This window comes from Trachinotus anak, unplaced genomic scaffold (genome assembly GCF_046630095.1).
Source record: "Trachinotus anak isolate AG129_WGS33_773 ecotype Australia unplaced genomic scaffold, CSIRO_AGI_Tana_v1 ptg000010l, whole genome shotgun sequence".
NCBI classification, from domain to species: domain Eukaryota; kingdom Metazoa; phylum Chordata; class Actinopteri; order Carangiformes; family Carangidae; genus Trachinotus; species Trachinotus anak.
In genome coordinates, this window is record NW_027273861.1 from 25384843 (window position 1) to 25405321 (window position 20479).

At 41.8% G+C, this 20479-nt stretch overlaps 1 protein-coding gene across 4 annotated transcripts in view; it reads right to left on the reverse strand.

Annotated features, from left to right (window-relative positions):
* Nucleotides 1–20479, reverse strand: part of lrp8 (low density lipoprotein receptor-related protein 8, apolipoprotein e receptor) — a 170545-nt gene that overhangs the window by 105958 nt on the left and 44108 nt on the right. The window lies entirely within an intron of this gene.

Below are 20479 nucleotides of genomic sequence, written 5' to 3' on the forward strand. Positions count from 1 at the left end.
AATGAGCCCTGCTTCAAATTAGGCTGGGCAACTGCCATCAAAGACGATCCCTGCCGGAGAGGTGTTTAGACCTGATCAGCCTCATCCCAGGGGCCCCTACAGGTAAGGCAGACGGGAGTGTCTGTGTCCATGTGTGGGGAAAGACAGACAAAGGAAGCCCGTGGTTGTTGTGTGTGTATATGTATATATAAAAGAGATGCCTTTAAAATTTCAGGTGCCACTTCCCTTATTTTCCTCTCTTTTCCTCCTCAGATACAGAAAGGGGGGGGGGGGGGGGGGGGTGGCTCAGTGTAATAACAAAAGGGCTTTAACCTTATGCAGGACTTCATTCAATATTCTAAATGAAATCTGAGCAAGTTTCAAAATGAAGGGAAAGAAAACAATTCAAATACGCCACATTAGCATTTCTGGAAACTACCCCTGGATGACGATGATGTTTTCGAATACCTCTGTGTGTGTGTGTGTGTGTGTGTGTGTGTGTGTGTGTGTGTGTTCTGTAGAGCTTGTGCCAGGCTCTAGGGGGGTTTTGTTGAACCTGCTTGACCACCCAAAGCCATGGCTAGCTGGTAAGCTGATCTAAGCTCTACACATGGATACTTTCTGGAGGTGAAGTAGGAGCAAGTGAGCGGAATAACGTCTACCTTTTAGTACAAATGGCCTTTTTTATCTTTATTTCAGCGAGCAAAGTTAGGTAAAGGCTGTAATTCACCCGCCCACGCTTCTCTGCTGAAGTTCAACGTATGGTCTACAGGCCGTCAGCAAAACTTTCCCTCTCAGTGGCGTCAACAGACCACAATCAGCATGCACTGTGATATATTTTACTGGGAAATGTAAAGTGGATAACCAGACAGGTGTGTGATGCTGCGGGGGCCGGCAGCACAGAGCCTTGTGTGTGACTAACAGACCTTTTCAACCAAATAGTCCCAAGAAGTAAAGAGTTCCAGGAAGTTCCTAAACTACAATTGGCTTTCTGTTTCCACAAATCAAAACAAAACAAAAAAGAAAAGAAACAAAAAAAGGCAAAGTTTAGGCAAACGAGGCAGATAGCAACAGCCTGTGCTTTGCACATGATGAAGAAACATCACACTTAACAAGAAGCAAGCTGATGTTGACATGTGCTCTTTGTAATTTACCTCAGAAAACAAAAGTGAAGCAGAAGAAAAGCAGAAAGTTTGTTCTGCTTTCTTACATATTTCTGCTTGAGGATGTAGCTGCACTGAAGTATCTGACAAAGTTAAGTTCCAGTTACGTGTCTGTCTGCTTTCCATTCTGCTTATTCTGCCCCTATTGTTCACCAACAACTTCCTCTTTTCATATTTCACTTTCCTCTTCTTCTCCCTCATCTTGATATTGACAAAACCACCAGAGCTCATTTTCAGTGTAAGCGAAACCTCAGACTGCTGAGTCCACCATGCTGGAGATACAGCACATTACTACCTCAGGGAAAGTTTGAGTTTGAGCAATATGGGATGACCAGTTCATCATATGCCTCCTGTTATTTTCTACCATCCTTGACTGAGTGGAGTCTGCATACGGAGGCAGCCTGGCTGATTAGTATTCTTTAGAGTCCGTACCAACAGACAGGCCCGCGATCAGAATGCAAGGAAGTCCTCTTTCAGGCAGTGAAGGAGTGAGGGTGGGGGGACGAGACAGCAGAGGCCTGTCTACCATGTAAACAAAGCCTAAAAGATCGCATTTACAATGCTGCACAGTCTTAAACTACGAAGAGAAGGCCTCCCTTTCAATTTCTTTAAGTTCGCCTCAGATCTTCTTTAATCCTTCGGCAGAGTAAAAATTTGTTTATGGACTTCTCTCCGGTATGGAGTCAATATGTGCCTCAAACTGGGAGGCCACTTTTCAGAGGAGGAACTCAGTTGTGAAATGTTGCGTCTGAACATGTCAGATGCAACAAAACAGTCGAGAGGAAACTGTGGTGACAGCAGCAACAAAGCACGTGAACTCATGAAAAACACAGTGACACTGAAGTCCTTGTAAATCTTTAGTATCAATAGACAAAAAGATACTTGCATTTATAAACAAATAGAAAACATTTGATATTTTTGCATGATAATTAATTTTCTCTAAACTAAATAGTTTCAGTTCTGATGAACTTCTGTTATATTCTGACCCATAAAGCTGATGTTACTGTTCCAGTTTGTGCAATTAAATTGACAGAAAATCCACTTTTGTAAAGATAACATTACATTTTAAGCAAAATGCTCAACTACTTTACATCAAGATTTGTCTCTGTTCAGTCCAGTTAAATCCAGATGTCATGAAACAACATCAAATGCGGTTGATGACATTTTGAAACATTTCAAAGAACAAGATACAAAGAATGAACTTTAACAAATTTTGATTCAGGACACGCCTCCATCCTTAATTCTATCTAACACATAACAGCTCTCTGCAGTGTTCCCAACAGGATGCTCTCTGCCCCCCGTCCACACCCTCTCTCTTTGTCTCCCTCTCCTTCTGTCCATCTTCCCTCTCTCTCTCTCTTTCCCCGCACACTATATAACCTCTTTTTGTGGTGCTTGTCATTGATATTGCTTGGCTGGGGCCTTTCAGACCTGACGGATAAGGGGCCCATAGGAACCAACGGGGTCCTGATAAAGGTATGGTGGACAGGAGCGTGTGAGGGCTCCGGCCCCTTTAGCCCTCCAGAGGAATAATTTACAGCTCTGCCACAGTTGATTTCCCTCACTACAACCAAAGGCCACGGCGTCGTAGCTCAGTGGCAGAGAGCTGAGCATAGCAACACACAATCACACATAAAGCAGCTTAGAGGGAAGGCGACGCTTTAAATTATTGAAGTATCATAAAGAGTAAAAAAAAAACGCTGCGCTAATGGGAGAGACGGGTGCTGTGGTCTCTGAGGGTGTGAACCAAATGGCAGTGTCAGTGTGTGTTTGCATATGTGTGTGTGTCTGCTAGTGTTGGAGCAATTGATTAAATTGATCACTTAACTGTTTGGTGTTTTATTAGTTGTTTGATTCATTTTTGGTTAGAAAGTAGCAAAGAATTGTTCATTAAAATTCCACACTTATATCCCATATTATCCCATTGAAAAGTCCAGATTTCCAGAAAGCAGAACTTCAGTTAAGAATGTTTTTGTCCAACTGCTATTTCCTGCAGAAACTCTGAGCTGAGATAATTAATAAAAATTAATCGACTACTGTTTTTCAGAATGAGCGTGCACACGTACAGTACATGCACGTGTGGACATTAGCCTCCGTGCCTTTTTGCATAAATGCATGTGTTAGAAGTGTCCGTTCAAGCTGCTTATTTGTGTCTGTGCTTAACACCCCACTGACTTTTTTCAGTGGTTGCACATAAAATAAGATCTAACTCTCTCAGCAGAGCTCACAAACCACACACACACACACACACACACATACACACACATTCTCTGCGGTTAGACTAAAAGAAGAGATTGGCTTTGACATCTGCCTCAGTGTGTATTGTCCTGTCCTCATTTGTATGGGGCCTAATATCGCCCTAACCTTTACGCCGCGCACTGGTTCAATTGCATCAGCATAAAACTGCTTCAGTGAAAAGCCAATTATCTTCTCAGTCGCACCACAACACTGCTTGGGCGCTGCCCACGCCATCGCTGAACGCACAATACAACTAACAACGCCGGCGATGTGGCGAATCCGGGGCAGAGCACACAACGACAACAGATCGGAGGAAAATCCAATTGCATCCCCAATCAAAAACTGTTCCACCACAGTGTCTGCGACCGTGTTTTCAGCACATTTGTAACAAGCCCATAACTGCAATAAATTGTGACCTATAAGGGAAAAGCTGACTTTATTTCCTTTTATTGTTTTTTCCAGTTGCTCAGTGGTATGAGGCTGAAAATGATGACAGAGATTAGAGTGAAATGGAGTGGAGTCTGGTTCGCTGTAAGTGAGATCGAGAGGTGGAGGATGCTGCCTGTTAGGTAACACACACAGCTCAATTTACTGCCTCTTCTTCTAAAGCGCCTTCCACATATGGAAAAAAAAGCACCTACAGAAAATGGTAAAACACAGTAAAACCTAGTTTGAATCAGTTCAGTTCAGACAGGAAGTCACATGAATAAACTGCTGAGCAAAGGTCATATTCAGCTTCAGTGAAGGTGAAATGAGAAGAAAACTAAACATCGCCTCAGTCTCCCTGTTTGTGCATGAACTCTTGCAGATGCGGTGCGTATCTGAGTGACCTTAAAACAAGCGTGGGCACCCTGGCATATCGCTCTGCCATCTCTTCTTGACCCGAGGGAATCAGGCTCATTAGGCCCCATTTCTTCCTCATTCACTTTCAATTACCAAAGCATCACTAATCCAAAAAAACGCAGTGCAATGCTCAGCTTAGCATAAAACACTTTCAACCAGCCCCCAGCTGATCTGCAACAAATGAAGTAAAGTTTCAATCAGCTCAACTTGTTTAACGCAGATTCTTGGTTCTGAAATCTGCTGCACCTGCAGCCATGATGGCTTTGTATTGGCTGAGAGGGAAAAGCTTGAATGGTTGAAGTTTTGTTCAAAACGTCACGCCGACACTATGGCAACACAATAGCTTGAAAACAAGAGCGGAGGTGGCGGCGGGAGAGAAATGACTGCTTGTGTGTGTGTGTGTGTGTGTGTGTGTGTCTTAGAGGAGGCAGAATCCAACTCAAACTCTTTCTTCATGTCTGTTTGCGAGGAATGGTTGTGAGGCGAGCAAGGAGACGACTGTTATTACGTTCTTTTGCTCCGCCCCTTTATCAATCCATCTTCACACACACACACACACACATAGAACACACTCTTTTCCCAACTCCAGTGAAGCATGGCACAATCCCTCATTCAGCCCTTTTATTCCTGGGAAAAGCTTATGGATCTTAATTGCATTACTGGGAGGCATCGGGGGCCTGAGGGAGCATCCGAACCTGGAGAAAGCGGAACAGAAATGGAATTTTGATTTAGCAGAAGGGAGAATAATCCCTCGCTGAGGTGATCTCCCCCCTTTCTCCCTCCTATTAAGACTCTCGCTCATTCAGTGTAGTCGTCTTCTCCCTTTCACAAGCTGCATTTCCATCACAGTACCACCGTGTAAAATTGCACCGAATTAGAAGAGTTAGATGTAAACAGCAAATTTGATCAAACTGGCCCCACACTGACATGTTTTTGCTCTCCTCAAGTGGAAAATCTTTTAGCCAGTGAAGAAATTATGCGATAAATGAAAGTGAAAACGCAGTTGTTGGATTGATAATGGGTGGCTTGACAAGACCAGCCCAACGAACGGTTTAATTTCACTAAGAACTGAAAAGAGTCTTTTTACACTATTAAATCTTGTTTGCATCCATCCGTCACAATGAGTCAGAGAAGTCGAGTGCAGTTAGTCGTCTGTTTAAGGTCTCCTCCGTGGGATCGCTTTGATCGGCAGTAAACATCTGCTTTTAATATATGTTCTCTTAAAATATCTAACTGCATTTTACAACCAGATCTGAGCTAACAGGCATAAACCTGCTAATAAAACCAATAAACAGCCTAAAAGACTCAGTTTAGTATAGATGTAGAAGCTTATTTATTTTGCTTTTTTCAATCCAACTGACAAACCTGATTCATATTTTGCATATTTTGCTGCGTTTCAGAGGTTTGCATCTCTGCTCTTGATATTTCCATGTCTTTAGTATCAGAGGCTCCACACCAACACTTTCTGCAGACCTACTACAAACATTTTGTGGACATTGTTATTCAAGGCACAGCTCTATCTCTCTGGATTTCAGTCACTTTTACAAATGAAGCTCATTAAACGAAGCTGGATCTTTTGTTAAAGGCTGTTTGGATGCTCTTAAATTGGTCCTGTGTGTTTGAGCGGCTAATGTCACATTATTGTGTTATGTGCCATTTTTATCTGTAATGTTTCATCTTTGAGCTGTCAAATTGCCAGAGCTGATTTGGCCTGCATGCAGAAGCAGCTTTATTCATACATGACGTCTGAACAGAAAACTGCAACGAAAACAGAAAAGGCAGCGTGTGGGAAAATAGCTTTTGTCTGTCTCCGCCTGACAAAAAAAATTAAATAAAACACTAGATCATTCTGCTCATCCTGAGAAGAAACTGACTCCTTTTAGGAGGAGCTGTATAAAAAGTAGTTCTTGTGCTTGTGGAGATATGTGAGGCAAGAAGGAAAGGAGAGGAGGTAAAGAGTCAAAAGTGGACACTTGGTGAGAAAAGATCGGTGCAATGAGACGAGAGTGAAAGAAAAGGATGTGGCGGATTGAACTGTGAACTCGCTTTTTTCCAAAACACAGGGTCGCCATTGTTCAGACCAAAGGCCTTTAAGTCAGTGTCTCAGCCCTCCTCATCCCTCCCACCCCGCACAGGGTGACAACTATAGGCTTGAACTCTTAGATTAATGTTGCCCCCCCCGTCCCGTCCCTAACATGGGCCTTGGACTTTACAAAAGCCTCCTCCCCATCATTTAGGCAAGACTCCCACACATACACACACAACCCCCAACAACTATTTGGCAGGCGAGCACAAACAAGGTGTACGGGATGTCGCTTCGAATGCTGGACAAGTCACGTCTGGGCAGTAATGGCCGCTGCTGAACAAAAGCAGGCAGCAGAAGTTACAAGTGTAAAAACCCAGACGGCGCCGCCTGAAGGCATCTCTATTCTTCAGCCCTGAAGAGGGTTTCTGGTTAGATCACTGGCTCTAAAAGTCTGAGCCTAAATGGAAAAACAGAACATATTTTTATTTTAACATGTCATTTAATCAGTATCAATGTCAAAGCTATTTAACAATAGGTAAGTTTAGGGAGTGGTGCTTTGTAGGGGGCTAGAACTCCAGCACCAGAGACGGAGTTGGGAGAGAAAGGTGGGACTTCACTACAGTGAAGAGCACAGCAAAAAAATCTAGTTCTTTGTGAAAAGGTTAAGAGGTCACTTAGATTAGGAACTATCCAATTATCTGCTGACCAGATGTGAACAGCGACAGGGCAATTTGCACTGCAGGAGGAGAGGATAATGAATCTCTCCATCCATGCAGGTGCCTTTCTCTTTATTTCTGCTGATCTCAACCCCAGAAATAGAAAGGGAGATTTTTTGGGGGGGGGGGGGTAAGAAGAGGAAGGAGGAAGAGATGGTGAGCGGGAAAGAGGAAGAGAGAGAGCAAGTTGAATGAGAGCAAATGAAGTATATCGGACGTGAACATCAATTCCAGACACCACTGGTGGGAGTGATATAAAATATTGAACGCCCCTTCACGTATTGAATTAAAGAAATCCTAAATGATCAAGGAGCAAGCAGAGTGGCCAAACCTGTCTATCAATTCATTCTGAACCACAACATAAAGGAAAGAGTTGAAAGAGAGGCCGAGAGTAAGGAGGCAGTTGGTAAAAACTTTGAATAGCTGTGCGACAGGTATTAATGACAGTGGGCTGTTCTCGGTGCAATAAGCAGCTCTTAATGGCAAACAGAGATAAGCTCTGTTCTTATGCAGCGCTGTGAGACAAATGGTCTCATTACACCTGATTGAAACTATAGAGAGGGTAGTTTATCCAGAGAAGCCGGCAAGAAGAACTCTCCTTTTGAGCACTGTAAAAAAAAAAAAAAAAAAAAAAAAAAAAGCACCAGTTCACCTACTGAATCAAACTGGGGAGAAAATGAAGAGACGCTATGAGCCACGGTGATTGAGGAGAAGGGGTAGAAGCACTTGAGAAAAAAAAGATTTCAAATCACATCCCATTGGGAACAACACGAAACAGCAGCATCTTGATACATTTCTAATTCACTGCAGATTGTTGGTTCAGTCCTTTCTGGATTACAACAATAACACTCCCTGTTCGAGTGTTTCCCTACACTGTTCAACAAATATACTCACAGCCGTTGTGTGCATATCTATCTTATAATTGGAGCACTTCTGGAGGTGATGCTGGCCAATGGCTAAGTGCTTTAGATGGTTGGGTGGAGCTGCCCCAATTGCTTGTTTTGCTTTGTAAATATCCTGCTGCAATTAAATCGATCTAGCGGCACACTGAGAGGCGGCAAAGTCCGCTGAGAAGTGCAGACGCGTGAAAGCAGGGTGGCGCAGCAGAAACGTGCGCACATACATCGCACAAACAGAAGACACAGTACACAGAAACTGAGCAGGAAAGCAAACATACTAACCCCTCCGCAAACACTCGAGAGATAAACACATAGTCAGGGCTATGGATACACAGACATTTATGAGAAAAAAATGATTTTTATAAAGGAGAAGGATTTGGGCTATCTCAATATATGATTGTATATATATTATCTTCATTTAGACTAATTGGATGTCACCTCAAAACGTGAGCAGCAATGTATGGTCCATTCATCCTGTATATAGTTAATACCCCCAAGCTGCCAGCAATACTCCAGGAGGAGGACATATTGCACAACATTTTGACACATTACAACAAAGACAGCAAAAAAAAAAAACCCACCAGACTGGTTCCATCACAAAGATGATAGTTTAAATATCAGTGCGCTAATGCAATCAGGATTGTTTTAATTCAAGCTGCCCTAAGAATTACTGAGTAATACTCCCGTCACACTCCTGTCAACAAGGCTATAATATTCCACAGAGAGTGACAGGGAAGGTTGCCGACACTGACACAGTTAAAGAGGAAGAGGCAGGGAAGTGGAGGGAGGCGGAGAGACTGTGCTGTTGGGAAGGCGCTGCCAGAGAAGGATCCATCCATTTGATGGGCTGCACCGAATAGCTTTCTCTCCGGTTTCAAAGGGCGATTTCTAAGTTTTCTTTGGTGCCGAGCGTGGTTTCCTGCTGGGAGCTGGTGGTGATAACTGTCGCTTGACAAGAGCTTCAACCATCATTACGAGAGGTTATAATAGGCCCTCTGTGGAGCGCTACGTCTTCAAGGCAGATTGAAGGCTACAGGCTGATATGGGCCAAGGCTAGCTGTCTAGCATGCTAACTTCAGAAAAAGAAAAGAAGTGACAGAAAACAAGAGTTAACAGTGCTGTTGCTCTCCATGTTTAGAGACAGCTCTTGGTGAGTAAAGGAATAAAGTTTGAAGCCGAATTTGCAACGTTTCTTCTAGACTGGACAGGAAACAGTTGTTAATGCTAATGTTAGCTATGTAGCAATAGCAAAACTTACAATTAGCTCTTCTAAGATAAAAAATATTCATTAATGAGCAACAAAAAGCAACCTCCCTCAGTTCAACACCCTCGGGGATTTACCTGGATCAATAGCGTTTGGTGGCTAATATCAGCTAACATTAGACAGATGTTGCTGTGTACCTGACATTGCTGACTTCATGACTCCTCTGTGCTTGTGCTACGGTCACACTCTGTAACAGAATATATCATCATCATTTATCTGTCACGAGACCACAGTTTAGCAAAAGTCACCTCATTTTATATCAGCGTTGTTATTGCTAACCTGTAATGTTTTACTTGCACACAGGACAACTTCTATACTGTGGCTAAATCATGAAAACTTCCGGTTGATGTTCCCAATTAGTATTTTTATACTAAACATTTAAAATAAAAAGGAAAAGAAACACAAACTGCAATAACTCTTGATTTGGTAGAGTTTGTTTTTAGCAGCACACACCCTTATTTATCAGCCAAGATGAAAGATTCTTCACAACAGCCGAATGTTTTTGATGTTCACCATTAATCTTTCATATCGTACGTGGCGTGACAACCACAAGTCCACTTCTGCAGCCATACAACAAAGAGATGAAAGCACCTTTTTCTTCATGAGTTAAACGTGAGGAATTCGGTATCAAATATTCACAGCAAAGAAACTGAGGTTAATTGTGGTGTAATTTCACTCATGGTCAGTATAGCTGTCTCTTTGAAGTATTTAAATTGCCACTGATGGCAAATTCATGCACTGCTCCTTAAATGCAAGTTGACCTATTACTGAGTCTGACACTGATAGGAGCTTTGCGCAGGTGTCTGAAGTGATTTCAGTGCAATCATCTGGCTATAGAATTGCAGGACAGAGTAGGAATAACAATACAGTTAGGTTTGTTTAGCCACTAATGTGCTACTTTGCTGGTAATAAAGATTACATTACCATGTAAACAGTTTTATATCAACTCTAAGCACTTGTGCTGTAGCGCTGTTGTTTATTTGGAGGGTATGCATTTAGAATTTTTGATCTCTAGCTCTTGTTTGTATGAAGTTTGAACCGGCGTATTGGAAGTTGCTGAGGGCAAAGGTGTCTGCCAAATGAACATGAAGTAATGTAATCTATTATCGTCATTATTGCTTCCACAAAACAAACAAGTGAAATTGATGCTGATTGCATCTGTCATTTCAATCGTGACTTTCAAAAGTCAGGTGAAATCTCTGATAATCCATAAACAAGCTGTGTCCAGCATCTAAATTTAAAGCTTGCTGGAGTCAAACGACACAGCTTATGACAAATGATGCAGACATTTAGCTGTTTTTTCCACTGCTAACCCTTTGAAAGCCAAATTCATATAAAACCACTGTGAGACCTCAATGAATCAGCCTGTCCAAAAAGCTCTCCAAAGCTGCTGTTAATTACACAAAGACTCATCCACCGTGGATGATCAGGCGAAAAGGACTGGGAGCCCTGGGGAGTTTACCAGGTCAGAGGGAACAGCACGGCATAGCTTGGCATGGCACCACAGCCAGTTATTCTGCAGGAGCAACAGGAAGTGCCTGGCACCACATGGACAATGGCTGCACTGACCTCTACAGCAGCCGAGATGGTATCAATGCTGTCACAAGGCAAAGACCTTCAGGGGTGGGAAGGATTTGAGCAGGGGCACAATTTTCCCTTTTTATTAAAATTTCTAATCCACTTCTCAATGAGCCCAGAGCGTTGCCTTTATTAGAGGTGTATATCAAAAACTGGAGACTTTACAGATTTTACAGATGCTTGTAGCAATGCTTGTTTTCATCCTAGGAAATAAAATAATGTGTTTTTATTGTTAAAAAAACAAAAAACAATTCTATGTGCTAACAAGCAGATCGCATGGCCTTCCTAGACCTTGGATAATCAGAAAACCTGTCAAACTGTCTCTGAATGCTTTAGTCTATCTTTGATCATGTCTTGGAAGCCACTCAATTCAGTGTCATCTGCCATCACTTTAAACCCTTCAAGGCTGACAGCTGGTCCTTTGATGTTAAAACATGCCCTTTGGCAAATATACAGATACATGGGGAACACTGCTAAATTATCCAAAAATATATTTTTTTTCATACACTTTCATCCTCCTGAAAAAAAAAAAAGACAGGGAAGGTGAGGATGATGCGTTCAAAGATCGTTTGCTGATGCACTGATGTGATGTTCAATTGATTGAGATCTGGCTTCAAAAGAATTTCTTCCCTTTGCAAAAACAGTGGGTTTTATGGTTTCATACTGGGATCCAACAGAATCATTTATAACAGTTCAATACAGAATGTCAAGCAAACACTCCCCTTAAAGTTGCTATGCACTTGTGGGCTACTTAACAATGAGAAAAAAAAAAATCAATCAAATCACTGAAAAGTTAAAACCAGTGTCCTTTGAGAAACAGGCAGGGACAACAATGGATGCTATAGACTGATTTCTTTAAACAAAGCAATACGGTGATTTTATGTAAGTTGCTTTTTTTTTTTTTTTTTTAAACAAAGAAGAATCAATCATACAGTGTGAAAACAATGGAGCTCAATAGGTCACATCAGCAGAAATCTCCTGAACCTTCAGCTCACAGAGAACATTTTCACAGGAGAGAGAGATACGGTCTCTCATGCCTTTATTCTGCCCAGCAGCCCCTTAAGGAGATCAAAGGCTCTCTTCTTGTAAAACTTATGCAAACAAAGCTTTTTTCTTTTTTCTTTTTTCTTTTTTATTACGCTAATCGCATACTACAGCTGCTTAGCTAAAACCTTCCTCTTTAATATCCTGCTTAATATCCCCATCTCATTACAGCATACAGTATTTCCTGTATTGGTGGTAGGCAGCTTACGGAGCTCAGCTCTATCGATCCGTCTTAGCGATGGTTAGACATGCCTGCGCCGAGAAGAGGCAAAGGGGAAGAGCAGCGAGGCATTCACCCAGAGTGAGATGTGGCTTTTTTTTCTCACCCCCCTCAGCCCTGTAATGATAGTGGAGAAATCTCATTTCACGACTCACTGCTGTGTTTGCAAAACCGCATCGGTGAAGGCACATCCCGAACAAAGCTCCAAGGAGGCTGTGGTGCTAAGTTCAACCTGTCTGGGTCCAAGACACATCTACACATGAGGCAAGAGAGTTAACGAAATGAAATCTAAAGGCAAGGGTGAGGGTGAGGGCTGCGGGACAAACGTTGACACCAGCTGCTTCTTTGGTTGCTAATGGCTTATTGATTGAAGTGGCGATACGACCGTCTAGCCTTCGTGGAAATCACTCCCGTCCACATCGGTGGAGGAACGTGGATCAGATCACTCAACCTGAGAAGTGGTTGTTCTTTCCAGTCAGCCCTGCCAGACAAAGGACCAATAACAGTCCTGTTAACCACTTTTTCCAGTCTTTTTTTTTCTTCTTCTGAGCATGACCAACAACAACATTACACCAAACCAAAACAAATTCCTCAAAATTTTCAGTCCTGGTTTAGGTTCGGTTTTTTTTCTAGGAAGAGGAAATTAACATTTGAACACATTTTCCTTATATTAGATCCCTTTACAATGTGCTTTTGAGCAATGCACGGCAAAGCTACCGAAGATGCTTTCACTGTTCTCAAGCTCCAGTGAATGCATGTAATGGCTCCCATCAAGCCAATTAAAAATAATGGAAGACATTCTCAAAGCCACAAAACCTGGATTTATTTCTCTTTTGTCAGCATTACACTGTAACGTCGCAATAAAAGATCCTCAACAATGGTGTCATCATCAAGTCACTTCTTAACTGAGCACATACATCAAAATAAGTGCAGGGACCAGTCTGAACATATATAAGAAGAGAGCCTATTAGCTGGGTCCATGCACCGGCTCTGCTACACCACCACTGACTGTTTGTATCAAACATGTTTTTGAGAAATATCAAACCTCAGAAAAAGTGTTGGCCACAGCTACGGAAAAACCCAACATCCCAATAAAATTCCATTCAGAGATGTTTATGGGAAAAATTTCTACATTTATAGGCACCATATCTCTAACTTACCTGTCCCAGTGAATGCACGTTGTGTGTAACCTGCCCTGAAGAGCACCAGGTCGAAGGATTCAAATTGCAATGTGTTTGGATGCAGAGTATTATTTTAAAATGATGGATGGACTGTTGCTTTAGTTGCTTTCTAAACTTCTGAAAATAGCAACTCTATGGGAAACACAAAATTGGTATATCTGTATATTTTCGGTGGCAATTTCAAGTTACCGAGTCAGGTTAAATTTAATAATTTGATTTAAAGACGCTGAGACTTTGCAGACATTTTCAGCTTCCTGTAAAAAACACTACTGGTCGAACCCCTTGAGTTAGATCTCATTATCATTTAGATACATGCGGTAATGAGAACACAGCATGAGCATTCACCTGCTCACACACCAGGACACTCAAGCAGCAGTTATACTCTGCAGTAATACCCTTCCTCTGCGGTGATTTAATAGCTACTGTTAAGTGTCCTGTCCTTGGTTGTTCTGTGTGCTTTGTTCACCCGCGGAGTGAGATTAATGCGAGCTCGAGATCGTTCTTGAGAAGCGCAGCGGCAGTAGACCAAACTGTGTCGATATTCTTGACTGAATGAGGCTGAATCCTATCTCACAGTCTGCCATCACATTTGTGTTACACATCTGTGCAGAGTGTTGGGCAAGATAAATGTCACTTTATATCAAACAGATATATAATGAAACAGTGGACATGAATTTTACACCTAATTCTGAACAATAGAAGAAGTTCCCTTTTGTTCTTCACTCAATCAGCAAACAGCATTTGCTTTAGCAGCAGCTCAGACTCACAGCTCTGTGTAATGTGCACACAGAGTTGGTGTGGAAATGAAGTACAAGGGGCAAAAACCTCCATATGCTGAGAGTATGGGATTCCGCTGGGGCAGCAGAAAGTTAGCATCCCATCCCTTCATCCCACACAAACTGCATATTGCACATGAAGTAGCATCATACGCACACACACACACACACACACACACACACACACACACACACACACACTTGTGTGCACACACACTTTGTGTCTAATTCATTTTGGCCAGTTACAATGGGATTCCTGAAGGCTTCAATTTGCACAGTGACTGAAGCCAGGAACCAGACTCAGGAGTCCAATCTGTGTGTGAGCAGATTTACAGAGCAGAGAGGTTATTAGGGGGCACGGCTATGTGGGTGCATGTGTGTGTGTGTGTGTGTGTGTGTGTGTGTGTGTGTGTGTGTGTGTGTGTGTGTACATTTAAGTGTGTGGTGCCTTCTGTTCTTGCCAGTACTGGGAAGGGGATGGATGGAAGCCCACCATAACAGCTTTTCCTCCCTCTATACTATATGTGTGTGTGTGTGTGTGTTTGGGGGGGGGTGGTATGTATAAGCTGCCACCTTGTCTTTCCTGTCCCCTGTGCCAATGCTGTGTTCCTCTCCATCTTTCATCATTTAATATGCTACAGTCTGCTGTCTAATGACTATCTTCATCTAGGCTACAGAGATCAGCGCCAATCTGAAAAGCAATTTCAACCCAATTTACAACCGACACTACAATCCAACCGCAGATCAAAGACATTTGATGTTTTTCGGGCAGGAATGAAAAGACACAGAAAATAAAAGTATGTGCAAAAGTAGTAGGTACAATCAGATGTACACCGATATGGTTCTTCTTACCTTTAACTATAATCTAATATTTCATTAATAAATGGATGAGACTTGTGTGTGATATTGGCAGACACTTGCATTGTAGCGTGCAGACCTGAGTGGGAACTAACTACCAAGGTGGGAAATGGCAATAATTTCTCCAAATTACACAGGTCGTCTTGTAAGCTGAACCTAACATCCCAGTGCAGATAGAAAATACATTTTTTATCTATATTGCACTTCACCGGGGTTAAATACACCGAAGAGCCTTTTAGAAAATTGCCTCTCTCAAACCACCTAAGCATCATTTCACCGAAGGTGTAAATAAAATTTTAAAGCACTCTTTTAAAAAGATGTCCATAGGAGCCTCTCCCTGCTTTTGCAGACGACACTGAGGGAATCAAGAGGCAATTTCAGATCACTCAGAACTGAGACACATCGCTCCTTTATACCCGCACACAATCAAACTTTATCAAGGTCTAGGGCACTTGAGAAAGTCACTGTCTGAAATCTATTGGTGGTCTTCACAAAACCACGTCTATTCAATACAAAGTTTGGTAAAAAAAAAAACTGAAAACAATCTTCTAACTTTGTGGCCTATTTTTACATCACTAAGTTCTCCTCTCATTTTCCAAAGACTTAGTTTGTCTACTGTGTTTACTTAAAGGTGCTATATGCAAGTTTTATCTTGCCATGAGCAGGTGGCAGTGATTGTCTTGACAGGAACTTCAGCCATATTGTCTTTATAATACAAGAGATTATAATCCACCCTCTTAGTAGCGCTACGTCTTCAGGGCAGGGTGGAAGCTGCAGTGAGTCAGTGAATCTGAAAAAAGTGATGCGTTGGGCTGTCGCTAGCTGGCTAGCATGCTAACTTCAGTATAAGAAAAGACAAAAAAGAGACAAGAGTTAACATAGTTAACCTAACAAAGTTTGATGCTGAACTCAAAGTTTCTTCCAGACTGGTAAGTAAACAGATGTTAATGCTAACATTAGCTATGTAGCAATAGCAAAACTTGCAAATAGCTCCATTAAGAACATTAACAGTGGAATAAAAAAAAAAAAATCCATAATTTGCAGTTCAAATGTACAATAAAGCTAATGCTCACAATGGCTTTCAAGAATGAAACAAATCTCCATTTCAATGCCATTCTTTCACTGAAGTAGCAAACGTCTGCAGCTTCCCCCTCAAACTTGAGTTACAGCAAAGCCTTCATGTCATCACAGATCTCTGCAGTTGAGAACTAATCTCTCCATCCATCTATTTGCCTTGTTAGAAGATTCCCCATGTTCCCTCCATCCCCTCATTCACTTCCCATCCATGTCTACAGTGAATGGTAATCTCCCTGCATCTCTGATGGGATGATCTGAAGGTGGAAGTCCAATTATTTCCGAGGTGAAGCGATTAGATGTGTATTACAAATACCCTTCCCATTCCTGTGACAAGGTACATTATAGGATAACTCCTCTATTATTTCCCTTAATGCGATATTTAGATGGTTCTTGAGCCTGACAGAGCTCTGGATGATGACTGGAGGTTTTGGTTTGAGTGGATTTTTGAGGGAGACAGAAAGAACTGATTTCTGAGGTTCTGAACATGTGTCGCTGTGCCAGAAATACAGCTGCATACATACATACATACATATGGTAATGTACAAGATTTCACGTGCTTATATAAATAAACATCAACATGCACAAGTTCAAACACTTGTCACAGCTGTATACAGATTAAAGGTGTTGTGACACTGCAGCCGGCAGAAACCCAGATTAAGGTCAGAACAGCTATCTGTTAGTGTAAGGGAATTTCTTTTTTTTTTTTTTGCATGAGTGTGTTTGGATATAAAAGCATGTAAATGTGTGTGTGCGCGTAGGCTGCCGTTAGTAGGCCACTAGGTCCCTGAGGACTGGTTGGAGTCATCATGATCGTCATCCCATTTTTAATAAAAACACAACCTGGAATAGATTCAAAAGGAGGAACTTACAATAGCCTCATTTCGACAGCATGGCTAAATCCAGCCGTTAAGAGCTTAGTCATTAGCCTGCTTTCTGCTACAGGTCCAAATGGAGCTAGTCAGCATTTCATCACCAGCTCATCTAGCACTATGGCAAGCACAATATTCCTAATGTAACATCAAGCTTTTTTTTTTTTTTTTATTGGAACCAGAAAGTGACAGAAAAGGAGGAAGAGATGCAGTGGAAAGAGAGCCAGCAACAGAGAGACAGACCGGCGGATAAGCCTTTGAACTCTGCATGCCCAGGAGGCTGATGGCAGGAGAGAGAACTGCCGTGACCTTGCCTTGGCATTGTGGTGCCCGTCAGCAGAGATCAGTGTCAGTGTGTGTGTGTGTGTGTGTGTGTGTGTGTGTGTGTGTGTGTGTGTGTGGGGTGTTTACCTACAGTCACCACAAAACCCTTCTCACTTACGTTCCGTGCAGAGAGAAACCCAGCGGCGAACTCAGTACCTCCAACACATGGTAAAAAAAACACCACACACCCCCTCTGTGGCCTTGAAAAACATTCATTACCACGTCCTGAGTTACACTGAAGCTGCTCTAATCAACATTTTTCTGTTATCAATGGATGAAATCTCTATGTGTGGTGTGACACTGAGAACTATCACCCAACTCTGCCATTTCCTTTGCGGCATCTTTCAGCTCCTTGTTTTGGCATTCTGGTCCACTCCCAAAATGCACTGCAGTTACCGTTAAAATGAAGGTGTATCCTACGGTGGGCAGTCCAGCAAAATCATGATCTCCACTCTGATTTTATTCTGAAAATCCTGACAAAGCTGCTCACCGCTTCTGTTTCCAAATTGTGCTCTATGTAGGTATTTTAATTTGAAAGATCAATCTAGCACCTTTTACTGGTGCAATCTGTTTGCATCATCTGAAAAGTAGATCATACATCACTACATATCACTAAGATCCTCCACGATTAAAGATCGTAGATGCCCACCCATAGGTGTACATGAGGGATGCTTTTTACTTTTACCAACTGCACTAAAAGACCAAACCAATCAGCAAACATTAGCAGCTTGAAGAAGAAGATTCACAAATATATACCAATCAAGCATTTGGCAAACATCAATTGAGATGTTCACGTCCAAGAAAAACAATTTGACTGAAACAACTCTGGCAACAGATATTGTGCTTTTCTTTTTGCTGCCTTAAATTTCTGCTGGTGTTTTTTTCAGCTTTGGTTCAGGCCACTTAAAATGTTTGCAAGGTTTGTTACGATGCATGTACAGTAAAGACGCAAAGCATTTTTCTTTCTACCCTTCTTTTTTTTTTAGGTTCTGGATATTCATCCATCTTAATTCCTTGGATACCTGTCTCTCCCCCACCTCATTTATAATGTTAATGTGCCATCGTTTCAGCAATCAAGTACGCAGAAAAAAAGGCAGCCGCTGATATACACATCTCACGCGCAGGTAGAAATGAACAAAGACAACATTATCTGGCGGGGAAACGGATGAGCCATCAGCGTGCTTTATGGGTGGGTGAAGAAATGAGCGGTGACAGCGATATATGCTCTCTGTTTATGGGTGTCTCAGAGGAGAGCGGAGGAGAAGAGACGGGGAAAAGGGAGGAGGAGAGAGGGGGTGGGGGAAGAGATGATTAGACATACAATACAAAGGGGAGGAGATCATGGGGGATGAGGGGGGGGAGTGGTGTGTTGCAGGTATCCTGGAAAAACCAATTTGTATTTTATCAAGATCAGTAGGCGATTACGTCTCCTCATTTCCTCTTTTGCCAGATTTTTACTGTACACCTACTGTCTCCTCGACAAAACCCTGAATGAACCAAGCACAAAAGATGAGCGGAGAGAGGAGAGGCAAACAAGGAGACGCCTCTGATCTCCCGTCCTCTTGATTCCTCTGGCAAGATTACAGCTAAAACAAGAAAACATGCCAGACTTGAGATGCAAGAATAGCTCCACCAAGGTCTGAAATAAAAACCACTGTACCAAAAATAAATCCTGTAACTGTACCAGCAAAAATCAAGAGCAAAGTCAGGCGCACAAACACAAGCTTGCTTGTGTGCTGTAGGATGACTTCCACGTGTTGTCTTGCCAAAGAATAGTGTTCAAGCAAGATAATAAGTATGATATCAAACTTTAATGGCCACCGTTTGTAAATTAGGTCACGGGAACAGTTACTATTAAAAGGGCACAAAATGAGAAAATACAATAAAAACATGAAAATAAAGCAAAGACAGATATGAGATTTTCACAGTATAAACAAGGAGCAATGCAGAAACGGTGACATGTAAAATTCAATGAAGAGAAAAAGCACTTTTCATATAGAGCAGGTCCAGACTGCATAAGTGTGTTGACACAGATTCTAAAAAACTACATTAGCTCACATGAACACACACATGCAGCCACTAAACTCTGCAGACATGAACTCACACAATCCACACACACACACACACACACACACACACAATAACAGTCCCTGCATATCCCAGTCAACCTTCTCTCAGTTGCTATCCCTCGGCCTCAGGGCACTTTGCTTTACTCTAGTGGAAATGAAAGTGCATAAACACATTCCTCATTACAACACAGGGGGCGTCTGGCAAAAAAATATTCCAATGTTATGCAAGTGCGAGCGCTCAAGGCGCGGCACAAGTCTTTCCCGTATGCTAATTCAACATCATTAAATATCATCAATAATGCATTTACCTGGAGTTGGTATTACAATGAATTTCATAACTGCTGTGTACAGTGGGGATGAATAATGCATATGCATGATGGGCTGCCGCCCTCTTCACTTGGTGGGGACATAAAATGACACAGAACTTGAAATTCTTTTTGTTTTTTTTAACAATTTCATGAAACAAAACAAATCATTCACTGGTTGTTTTGTTCCACATTTGTTAACTAAAATGGTAATGTTTTCGCAGCATGGTCCTGGTGTATGTATAATGGCACAACTCTCCACTGAAACATCCTTAATTCACCATGGTGATGATACAAGGACCTACATATGTAAATTGGCCTCTTATGTGTTCGACAAAATCATTTACATTTAGATATATGCAGTTTTTTTGTTTTACAGGATTCACCCTGAATATGTTACAAATACCGCTTTTGACATAGTGCAGGCACCAATAATAACAGGTTTGCGATGAGGTCCTCAATCATCCTGTCAGAATCCAGGCTGCTATCATGACCGGCCGGCTGTAAATTTTGCCTCATGTAACAAACATGAAAGATGTCTGGGGGCTGCCAAACTACTCGTCTATAACAAGGCCAAACTGACATCAGCAAATGTCTCGGTTTGTTTCTTCTGTTGATTGTTTAAGTGCTTAAACCACTAATTGTTTCAGCTCTAAAAATGTCCATAATTTATCAGATTTAGTAGAAGTTCTAAAAAGATAGACTGTAAATGTAAATGAATGCATTATTAAAGAGGCACTCAAACTATTTATTTCGCTTCCATGAAGTTGGAGGCCTTGAGAGACCGATAAAAATAAAAAGGTCAGTTCTACATCTTTGCATATTCAGGATGACCTATAGCTTTTTAGCTACCATGCACTGTATGACATGTTTTGGCTGTAGGTGACAATGAAAACTCGTTTAAAGCTCCTTGGTTTATCCTGAAGTTAAAAACTCTTTTACTACATTGAAGTTAAGAATAAAACGCAGGCCCTTTGAAGACTGATTCCAGATAGACAAATCAATACTGGGGGGCATCTGTTGTACCAGAAGCTTGTACCAGAGGTAAGA